Here is a 12,216-nt window from a genome sequence, read left to right on the forward strand (position 1 = left end):
GAATACGGCATGTGAAGTTATATTACTAACATTCAGATGCACATATATGTATGTATGTATGTATGTGTATGCGGCAAACCAAAGAGCAGTTTAATGAAATAGCAAAGAAAATTGTGGCTGTTACCATAGCAACATAAAGTGGCACTGCTGCAAAGCGAACTGAAATTGTAATTATACAACAATTGCTATGACTGCTAAGCAGCATGCCACATTTTAGATGACCACCAGCGGATTTATAATGCCCGCGTGGCCATACAGTATAAGATAGTCGCTGGAACGCTTATTTATAATCGATCTGGAATGTTTATGCATGTGTTGGCCATTTATGTATTTGATTCATATGTGGCTTATGTTAATAAGATGTTTATTGTTCAATCACTTTCTATTATTTAAATAGGTCTTTTACTAACTGCAGCTCAAGAGTTTTGATTTATTTTTTTACTCTTGTCGGGATTAATAATGTATCGGTGTACAACAAAAATGTAAAATACACTTGAAATATGAAGTCAGCAACAGACATATTTAAAATGTGGGTTGTATTTTGATGGCTTAACTGACCATTTTACATTTTAATATATATATATATATATATATATATATATATATATATATATATATTCTTAATATTATTATTTCATTCGTTTTTCATTTTCATATAAGTGTCCCATTTAAGTTTTTATTTATTTGATTTATTAACATCGTTACTTAAATTTGAAACATAATTAATTATTAACCTTTTTAATAGCTGTGAACACATAAAATAAATAAATAAAATAAAATGTTGTTTGTGTTTTGACTGCTTGAAATTTAATCGATAAGTTGAAAGTTATACTTTCAACTACCGTCAATGTATTCTGATGAAAATGCCACATATTCAAAATGAAAATAAAATAAATTAAATACATTTTACATTCGTTCGGGATATTTCTTTATTAATTACGATTTATCTGTCACATCTGTTAAAAGATGAATGAACATTTCCATTTATGCAAATATTTTAAATATTCTGATTTAAATCTGTAAAATTTGTGTACAGCTTCCAAGAATTTGTTATTAATTTAATGTTTGTATTCTATAAAATCAAGAAAAAATGTTTTTGTTGAGTGAGCTTGACTTGTATATTCTCTATTTATAGAGTAAATATAGATAATGATAGAAATTTGATTGCTGTATGATATATGAAAAATCGTGCTTAAATCTCTTGCGAATAGTCTCTAATATTAACCTTTATTTTGTCTTCCTGTTTTTAACAGAATAGGGTATAAAAATACATATATACACAGACAAGTCAATAATTTGTATCTCATAAAGTCAGCAAACGAATTGTGTTGCCTATTTTTAAAGGGGCAAAAGAGGGAGCCACTTTAATGAACTGGCAATATTTTACTTTTCGTCGCCTTAGGAAAATGTTTGCGGCTTAAATAAAGTGTGAACAGCTGCTACACAAGAAACCACAAAGCATCTCTTTAAGACTGTTTGGGCCCAAACAAACAACTTTAATGCAGCAATGCGAACCCGTCTCAATAAAACTAAATGAGTGTGTATGTGTTTGAGAGTTTGAGTGTGTGTATGTGTGTGTGAGGGGGAGAGGCGAAGCACAACAAGCTCAAACCAAGAATGCTACGAAAACAAATATTAACAATGCCAATAAACATAAGCAAAGCACATACTGAGAAAAGTACCAAGAAATAATCCACAAAATAATCATTATGACCATAAGGAGGCGACGTCTGTTTAGATCCAACCACAATGCTATGTAAAAACTGCAATTGCTATGAAAATAACAACAATAACAAGAATAGCAATAAAATGGACAAAACTGATAAATGTCCACATCCTTGGCCAAGCACTTTGGGTGTAATATACCGAGTCCCCGAGCCAAAGTATTTATCCAAACATCTGTGTACTCACATTAGTGCACCATACTTGAGATATTTTAGCATACACAGCAGAGGCATAATACACACACACACACACACACATACGTACGTACATTGACTCAAACAAACAAAAAACACTCACACAAAGCCCAATAGGATAATCGGCCAAGATTTAATGGTATTTTTACGTTAGCAAAAGGATTTTTAATTGCATACATGGATATTCCCTCACCCACGCCTCGAGTTATTTATGTGTGGACAGGTGTATCGCAAATTAGACAAGAATTAGCAGAGCCACAGGCGCTAAAGGATGCTGTAGTCGCTCCAACAATTGACGAAAGCTATGGGCATTCATACGTTGTGTTAATTAGTTTTATGTCCTTGAGGCTTGGACTTGTACACATAAAATAGCACACTGCACGTTGATTGATAGCGCTTGCACCAAAGAGATTGATTATAAGGTAGCTCCAAAATGCAAAGACAAGGTACGCAAAAAAAAATAACAAGTAACAGTGCTCTAGTTGAGAGAGCTCGACTCGGAGATACCCTGAAACCAGCTGTTTGTATTCTACAGCAACTTGATATTAGATCCCGGGTTTTAATTATTTATATACAACACACTTAACTTGAATCTTTATACATTTTATTGATTAAAACACAGGATCTAATATCCGATAGATAGTATTGAGATCAGCATCACAATACGAATTGGACTATAACTTGGGTGTTTTTTATTTTTTAACTTTGTTCAATCTTAAAATGTTCGCAGTTAATTAATAATGTGTCAACGTATATTACATATCAATTGAAAGACTTTACCTTTAAAATTATGGTTCTTATTGCTATCGAAAATCGATTTGTATCGATGTTTTTAAAGCAAAGAAAGTTATCGAACAAATAAAATAAACATGATGTTGAAGTCCGTAGTCTGTATAGTCTCTATTATCCGCTTGTTCATACAGACAGAAGCTATATCGACTCGACCCTTTTACTGTTAGATTCTTTTGTACAACTTCAGTACACCTTTTTTAAAAAAATGGTATAAGACCACAATCGAATACTTAGAATAGATTCCTGGTTTAAGTACAAAAACCTTCAACGAAAAATGTATTATTAGATTGAATCTTTTTACACTACAATTAATAAGTGTGATAAGCGATTTGAAAAATGTATACAATTTTGTTTAAGAATTACCACGTTGTAGTTAAAGGACTCGTTTAACTACATCTCAAAATTGTAGGTAAATTGAAGTAAATTATGTTCTTTATTCCTTGCTAATCATATCTCAATATGCTTCAAATTTCTATATAACTAATTTCATGCTATCTGAGTTTTAGTTTTGAAAGTACTTAAATCCTAGCAGACCCCATGTCGAGAGTTGTAGATTTACTTTGCTTCGTTTAAGAATACGTAAACAGTTTTCCAATTTCTGAATTGTCCATGCAGGTTGTGATTAGTCTTCTGGGATCTCCATTAAAACATTTTTTAAAAGTTGGTCGAAGAGAGCGGGAAATGAAACCGGAAAATAAAAGAGCGGAGGCAGTATTCATAAATCAAGAAGATACTCATTAATTCACATCTTGACAATTGGTCAATGTTCGCGATTTAAAATGCATTAAAAAACAACAGACAAGCATGGCAAACAAAACAAAAAAAATCGGGGGAATTATGTCAAACAGAGAGGAAAAAATCGGGAAAGCTCGCAGCATTGGCCAGGTCATATCCTGGCCGCGAAAATGATTAATGATAAATTATGTAAGAAACGTTGACAGCAAATAAAATAACAACATAGCACGGAAAGTCAGGTGGAATATTTACGAGCATTAAATGTATTTAAAATGTTATTACACTTCGCTGCGGATGGGTCCGATCCGAGCACTCGATGACCAAAAACAATACGGGTATATAAGACACAAAACCAAATAAATTATGAATATTAAGTTGCCAGACAAAGAACAAAAGTCAATTGCTGAAGTTCATTGATGGGCTGGCTCACTGAACGAGGGCACAGAAGTGACTATTGTGATGGCACTTGAGAGCTTAACGGCTTTGAAAATGCCAACAGCCAACAGAAAATGCCATAAGTTTCCATTTGCCATCCATTTGATTAGATGACCACTCCAGCTATGATTCTAAATACACTGGTGGATAGCAAATGTTTCTGCAATTGGATTCAATTTTTGTATCTCATGATTTGAGCTTTTTAAGCATTCAACAGAATAGAAAAGCCAAATGCTCCCAAATGGATGGACTGGAGCTCCCTAGCGGAGGGTTGTGGGTGTTTTCCTATTTGTGTTGTTCTCTTAGTTTGCCCTCTAGTTTTGCAGGCATTTATGGTTTCCGTTTATTAAATTTCGGCCTTAGTCGAGCCGAGTCGAGTGGAGTTTCTCTCACAATTTCTGTCAAGCCCACACAAAATGTGAGTTTGCAAAATGTGAAACACATGTGATGTGTGCATAGCTGAGCTATGCATTTTTAAAGCATCCATTAACGGCAACATTGCACTTTGCCACAAAATGCAAATGCAAATGCCATATTTGAAAAACAAAGCTTACTCCCAAAGAGAAAAGAGTACTTTCTTCAAAAGTGCTTTCAAGGGATTACTTTTATTCTATTGTGATAATTAATTCCATTAAAAATTGATGCAGAGAGTATCATGAATTTGTGTTTAATCAGAGACTATAATGTTATATATCCATAATACTGTTGATTTAACACAACTTTTATATCTTAAATCTCAATAGTCTCTGATTGAATCTATCTGTAAATAATCTTCGACTGTAAATCTAACCCAACCCGATTCAATTATCGTAACCTTTCCAACCCCAAACCTGCTGAGATATAAGAAAAAAGAAATCATACGACATTTTTGGTGAAATAAAAAAAAAAATACATTCGAGATCTTGGTAAATTGAAGCAACAATGTTTTTGGGGTGCGTTTTCAATACCAAAAGAAAGCCGATAGATATAAACTAGACTTAGGTTCATAGAATACAATCTCAATATTTGGTTGGGTTGGTTGTAAAACGAAAATTTAATTGAGCTTAACGTTCTCTGCATACATATATAAAATATGCTATGAAAATCTTGTATTAAACACACAAAAAGTGACACTGCCGAACCTCCATCGAAAGACATTCAGGCAACATAAACGTAAGACAGACAATCAGGCAGCCAGAAAGACAGACAGACAGGCAGACGGACAGACTGTCGCAGCAAGCGAAGCTAATTTCGTCTAAGTGGGTAAAAAATGCTGAGACTTCGTGCTGCAATGTCAGCCCAATTGGCAAAGTAATCCCCCAGCAGCCTGTACGCAATGCTCAGCTTTTCTTTTCATATTTGTTGCCTGAATTTTACTGCCAGCTGGGGAGCCCCGCAGAAGCTTGTAACTTGTAACTTCAAAACAAACAAACCAACAAGCGAGAGCAAAAAAAGAAATGAGTGCAGAAAAACCAAAACAAATGACAAACAATAAAAATCGAGTATACGCATTGGTTACTTAAAGGATCAGCGCGTGTGTTGTGTGCTGGCATTTGTGGGCGTGCCCACTTTTATTTCAATGTAATTTAAGTGCCTGGCTGCTCGTTAAAGTTATTGCTGCATATTTTTTTTCGGCTCTAAACATTTCCGGTGCACATAATTACGCGCAGAACGAGACCGCACGTAAAAGCTCAAGTGAAAATAAAAACGAACCTAGCAAGTAACCAAAAAAAAAAATAATAAAATAATGTACATATATATATATATATATATATCTATATGTACATATAAAAATAAAAATTGCAACCGCCGCATGCTGCGATGCGATAAACACGGCCTGTTAATGTTTATGCACGAGGCGGCCAAAGCGTAGCAGGATAATTGTGGCGCCCCGTGTTCCTGACCATTTTGCTGGGGCTTACGGCCAAACCATTATGAACAACTGCAATGGCGACAATAACGTGCCGTTGATGTTTCACACCTGAGACACATTTTCGAGAATGTGAATTTGCGCACTCACCTGCTCCACCCAACGGTTGGCTACCCACAGTGCCAGAACAGGTGGTTGGCGCAGCGCCCAAAAGTGTGCCATTAAAATCGACTGCTCCGTAGATATATACACACATACACATTCGTATGTTTTCAGACATAAGCTAAGCGTTTGTAATGTTGCCAAGCTGGCAAATGCAACACAAATTTTGCGGTTTTGTGGTTATCCTTTTAAGGTGGCAACAAAAACAACAAAAACAGCTAGCTGCTTGTCGGCTTTTAAGCTTTTTGTTAGGCATGAAATATGTTTTTGGTATAATGTTATTGCATGGGGTATTTAATGAATAAAATTTGCACAGCATTCAAAGCTTTGCCTATCGATGCGATTAATAGGATTCTTTTATTTGGAGGATCTGAGTTTGACGGGGCGCACAGATTGAAGCAAATTATTTGAATTGACTTGCATATGTTCGAAAGGGCAATTGGAAAAAATATTTTGTACCAAGACACAAAGTCTTTTAAATAATATGATTTTTGGGATTTTATTTACTCATTTTATAGCCAAAGACACGACGAGCGTAAGGCATATTGATTTTATTTTAAATAAATCTGTCAGAAAGCTAAGAATTGCCTACGTTAAGCTGACGTTTTAATATATTTATAAGTGATGTTAAGCGTAGAGTGTTTAAATTAGATCGAATTAAAGACAATTCCATATTAATATCTGTCAGGTATCGATTTAATTATTTGAGGATATATATGCGGATATGCTGATATACATAAACATATATTGATACATATACTACAGATATTTTTAAAATGTACAGCATAACCCGCATTTAAACTTAGACTTTGAAGCAAAGGCTACTTTAAGCTATTTCTGTAAATCGGCATTAGCTTAACTCAGCTTCAAGTATAATCTAAATAAGTTGTGCGATTATTTGCTTATACACTTAAGGGCCACATTTTCTTTGTAGCTTAATGCTGTAGGTGGTGAGACCTTTACGTCGGGTTTCCTGGTTCGCCTTCATTAACCTAAGCACACAAAATGATTTCGTGTTTGCCGCTGGCATTTTGCCAATCAAATTGAGCATAAATCTAAACAAAATTCTAGGTTCGCTGGCAGTTAGCGCTTCTTGGCCGCGAGCTGAGTTTAATTAAACCTGAGCAGCGCAAAATTTAAACGTTTAATTGAAAAACTTTAAGCGGGCGTTGGTCCCTAGAGAATATAAACGACACTTTTTAGTTGGTTCCATGGGTGCTAGGGAGGCGGCAGGGCAGAATCTAACAATGCCACAAGCGGCAACTTTGACGCAGAGTCAAACGAGAATTTTTGAGTGACAGTTTTTGGTCGCTGGCGGGAAAAATAAATTCGCAAGGCAAAGTTATCAAGAGCCAACAATTTAGCTGGCAGGAAGGCAGCGAAAAATTATGACAGTTGATAGTTGGCAGACAGTGGAGGAATAGCAACAGCAAAAGCAGCAGCAGTATCCGAAGCAGAAGTATAAGTATTAAAATCACTCATACGCACCGTGAGCTGGGAAAAAGTGACTAGCGTCAGTTCTTATTGCTAGTTGCCCTGGGAGCTGCATTAATTGACACGTGATAATTTAATTAACGTGTCTGCCAAACGTGGCAACCCATCTAGTGCTAAGCGCCATCATCACCATCGATGCTGCGATGCTAAAGCAAAAGCTAAAGGAAACAGCGCAGGCTTTTCTCCCAGCAAGTCTGCTAATTGGGTCAGCTTTGAGGGCGCATCGAGTTTGCCCATCATTGTTTGCGCATTTCCATTGGCCACAGACTGCTTTGGAGTGAGTGGGTCCATCCCAATTCAGCGCAGTTCTGCTGAGTGTCATTTAATTACAGTGTGCGGCGCTTGTTGGCAAAAGGGATTTTCTTGTTGTTTGCCAATGACGCACCGTCACAGTTTTCCACATCGCTACGTTTCAACAGAGCAGCAATATATGCAGAGATAATTGACATCAGCCCAACGTCGAACAACACGTTTGAGACCTTCAACCTTTCACGCCTCTTCACACTCTCCCCACATCTCCTTACGCATGTATCATAAGGTACATGCTCCTTAAATAAACTTGAGGCGCTCTGGCAAATTAAAGGCACTTGTTTTCCAAAGTTCGCTTTCAATGTATTCAGCAGCTGCAACCAATACCCAGATGTTTTCTTGCTCGAGTTCTATTATCTAATTGGTTATGCAAATATAATTATAAGTGATTATAAGAAAAAAAGCAGGGCACTGAAATTAATTATATCTCCAAATGATGTTCTCTTCAATTGGGAGGAGCTCCAATACACGTATATGTATTTGTATGTTTAATTTATGTGTGTATTTATTGAAATATGCGATATTCAGTTTATAAACTGACATTTCTCGCTTAATCAATATGTACTTTATTGAAATATGCGATATTTATTTTATAGACTGACATTTCTCGCTTATGACATTTTAATCTGATTCAGTGTGCGCTTTTTATTATGCAAAAGTGAAATCGATTTTTATACTCTGATTTCGAAGGTAAAACTTCTGCAATTTTAAGTTAGAGTCATCAAATTTGGTAGGTATATTACTGGGAGCCGCCCTTTAGAACTGATTTCAAATTTGTATGCCACGCCCACACCTGCGGCCATAATAGCCAAAAGTTGCGTTCATATAGACGGAAAGACGGACAGACAGCATGACAGACATTGCTCAAAACCAGTATACTATGATACCTTCAGAGTATAAAAATAATATTATCTAATATTAATGCTGTAATTGTATGTGGTTTATTTACAAAATATATTTTGATAAAAGCCTGGCATATTGATATTGGCCACCTTTGTTATTACTTTCAAAAGGGTATTTTGAGTCTCGTTATAGATTTGTAAACTAGAAAACTTTATTTGTATCAGCAACTTGCACAAAACAATCCTATGGCTTTGAATTGCAACTCATTATTGTTAATTAACAACTACTGAGAGCTCTTCAAGGAAATAAAGTGCAATTATTTAAGGCCAGGCAGAGATTTTATGTAAAATAATGAAAGCCCTTGATTAGAAATGTGCTAGATCTCCATGAGCGTTGTTCATCTCTACTTAATAGCCGTAAGCTATATTTATGCGATTAAGCATATAAACTTTGTCAACCAATCACGACGCAGAGAAGTATGTTACGCAAATGCGACCTACTTTAACAATGGGCCTGGTTTAATGAAATATTATGAACATTTTATTTAAATGCTGTTCTCTAGAAATCTTTGTAGCAGGCCACTTGTAATGTAGGCAACAGGCTACTAGTGACGTAGAATAAGTTTGTAAAATAACATCTGTCCATAACATTGTTATCGATATCGATCGATAAGAAGAAATCAATCGTTGTGAATAAAGCTAAGTAAGCAGACGTGTGTTTGAAAGAAATAAAATTTAGTTTTGACTTTGTCTAAGCATTAAAATTGGAAATTATAGATGGTTATTTAGTTAGTTGATTTATATTTATTTATTTTTTTTTTCTATATCCAATGTAAAAGCAATTAAAATTGAAGTTTTTATTATGTAAATGCTTATACATTTTTGCTTATATATTTTTGTTTTTAACAATGTTAGTAGCGTATTATTATTGGTAAGTTTGGCTTAGTAATTCTTAAAAAGTTTTTAAATTGGGTACATTGCTATTTGGCGCCTGCATGCACTGCACCTGTTTGCTCTATTCCCCTTCTTCCATCAACTTTGTCGGGCTTAGGATTTCTATGTTATCCCTTTAAATATGTTTCCCCAAGCTACTAAGCATATTTTCCTGGCTAAACCACGCTTTACAGGTCGACGAATAATTTTGCGACCGACATTTGCAATTTATCGCGTTTGTGTAACATAAAAACAAAACAAAGACTAAAATCATGTTTCATTAATAATTTACTATTTCCATTGCTATGCACTTGCCCCTTCTTAAAGAAACCTCATGATTAACGAGTGATTATTGCTGTACAAGAGTATATTTATCTAATTGGATCGGATATGTCTCTTTTAAATGCGTTACACAGTTCATAATAACAATAAAAGACTCTTTGTAAGTGTACAAAAATCAGCGAAGCTTTTTCATTGATTCTACCCACTGTGCTGCAATGTGGGAAATGGGCTGAACTAAAGTTAAGTGCCGCTTGAGCCTTTTTAAATATAGATACTGAGCGGCGCTCACATAAAATGCTCATACGCATCATTGCCAACCAACTCGACTTCCCGGCTCCTCGTCCGCTCGTCGCGCCTGTTGCCATTGTCAACTGACAATGCCGAAGGCGAATGTGTTGTTTTAAGTGCTGACTGGCAGAATAGGCAATGGGGGGTGTGGTCGAATGCCGTTGAATGCAAATATTAATAGGGCAAATTCTCTGTTGTATAACAGGCAAATGAACAGGAAGCCATTGCTTTTGAGAATCAGATCGTGAAAATCAGACAGTGACCAAAAAGGTTTTTTTGTTTGCTTATTATTTTTGCTTTGATGAACTTAATTTAAAACTTAGCATATAACCAGTTGGATTATCTAGTCGCTGACTTTTAAGACGACCCTCGTACTTGATAAAGGCAAGAAAAGCTGACCACCAATGAAAACCAACCAGTTAGCTTCAAGTTGAGGAATAATAGAAGTGCCAACAAATGTTGGCAATTTCATTAAGTTTAATTATTGCCACCATATGGTAATGAAGGCTGGCAGTCTAGAAAAATTACTAGTCATAATGAAATTATATTAAAACAGCTGAAAGACGGGCAACAGAGGTCTGGTAACATGTGCAGTAAATGCCTTACATATATGTGTATTTTTGTATTTTAAATAAGGGTGTAGAAAATAATAGAAATCCTGAAATTTTTATTAGTATAAAACAAAATTAATATAATTTAAACTGAAGTAAGTCCATAAATGTTGGTTTAATGGCCCTTTGAGATAACAGGAATTTCGCTAATCAACTGCCAATGCTAATGCAAATGCCATGATAATACGACTAAATGCAACCTTGTGGAAAATCCCCATTAATTACTAATGCCCAGCTGAATTTGACTTGAGCAGTGCTCAGCGTTGCGGTTGGTTGATTAAATTTCACCTGCATGTGGTAATTATGACACCTCAGCACACACTCGACACACACACATACACGCACATGCAGACTTGTACACGCATAGGGCGATAAGCCAATGCAATTGGATGAGTTGTCATTAAGTCGAGGAGCAAAGGATACGTTTGAAATATTGCACAATCAGCGCATTAAATAATTAAGTGCTTAATTAAATGGCGACCAGGAAAATAGCAGACAACAGAAGCAGCAGTATCCAGCTGAAGGCAATATAATATCCTGATTGTCTTTCTCTCTCTCTCTCTCTCTCTCTCTCTATTCCCCTATCTCCCATCACCCCAACCCCCAACCCTCTCGGTCTGTGCTGTCAGAGCTTGAACTAATTTTTGTATTGTATTTCGTGTGTTAATGGCGCATACAAATGCGGCAAGTTTAGCTAGGGGCGAAGGGAGCAGGGCATGACATTATCTGAGTCTCATCTACGCGAATGGAAATGGAAATGAAAATGAAAATGGTATTGCATGCACATCACGTGCGGCCTCAAATTTGTAATGAAAATTAAATAAGAGTCAAATAAATGACCGAAACGGTGGCATTAGTTGCTAGTTGCTGTGAAGCCTGTTGCATGCCTCATGTATTCGTTCATTAACTTGTATAACGATTAGCCTCAGGCATTACATATGCGATTATTGATGTTCGCCGGGGAATAGGTGATAATTTTACCAAGTCAGCTAATGGTTGTAATTAATTATAGCTAACCATAAGATTTATAAGATAAATGTAGATACAATTAAGCATATGTATAGATAAAGTTGAGAACCAAGTGACAAATTGTAGTTTCAATTAAATTCCTTGAGGTATTTCGTTTTTGCTCACAACACAGAAAAGTTCAAGTATTGTGATTGATTGTGAAATAATAAAATGCTAATATTTAATAATGATAATATAAAGAACAAAAAGGCATTTCTAATTCTGTGTACAATTATTTAAAGACACCATGGAAATAATATATGTATATGTGTTCTTAATTTTATAGGATTCCACTAAGGAATTAGGGAAATAAAAATCCTGGTTTTAAGGCAGACACAATCTTCCATTTCAGAATAATTCTCTCTGCATAATATCAATTAATTCACTAATATTCTACATACACTACTGTGCTGAGATTGGTTTAGCTTTGTTTAATATAATTTTGTTTTGCTCTCATTTTGTTTTGCTCTCATTTTGTCTAACTCGTTTTTATATCAGCCATGCTCTACTAAAGTAGCAAGTTCTTGATTTGAGCCCAACTAAACTTTATTTCACTA

Source organism: Drosophila grimshawi, unplaced genomic scaffold, assembly GCF_018153295.1.
Source record: "Drosophila grimshawi isolate 15287-2541.00 unplaced genomic scaffold, ASM1815329v1 contig_44, whole genome shotgun sequence".
Lineage (NCBI taxonomy): Eukaryota > Metazoa > Arthropoda > Insecta > Diptera > Drosophilidae > Drosophila > Drosophila grimshawi.